Raw genomic sequence first — 237 nt, forward strand, 5'->3', positions numbered from 1 at the left:
ATTGGGATTAAATCTTTTTTTTAAGCAGGAAAATGGAAAGCTCCCCTGGCCCTGTTCAAAGCAGGTCTCCCAGAGATGCTGCTTTTCCACCAGGCTGTCTATCATATTCCATATGCATTTCAAAATAGCATTAGCATCAAAAAAGAAGAAAGGTACTATTCCAACAAGTAGCTTCAACCCTGGGTCTGAATCCATCAGAGGAGATTGGAACCATCAGAGGTACTTTGTGTCAAAGCT

This window comes from Phascolarctos cinereus, unplaced genomic scaffold (assembly GCF_003287225.1).
Source record: "Phascolarctos cinereus isolate Bilbo 61053 unplaced genomic scaffold, phaCin_HiC Scaffold_4;HRSCAF=312, whole genome shotgun sequence".
Taxonomy (NCBI): Eukaryota; Metazoa; Chordata; class Mammalia; order Diprotodontia; family Phascolarctidae; genus Phascolarctos; species Phascolarctos cinereus.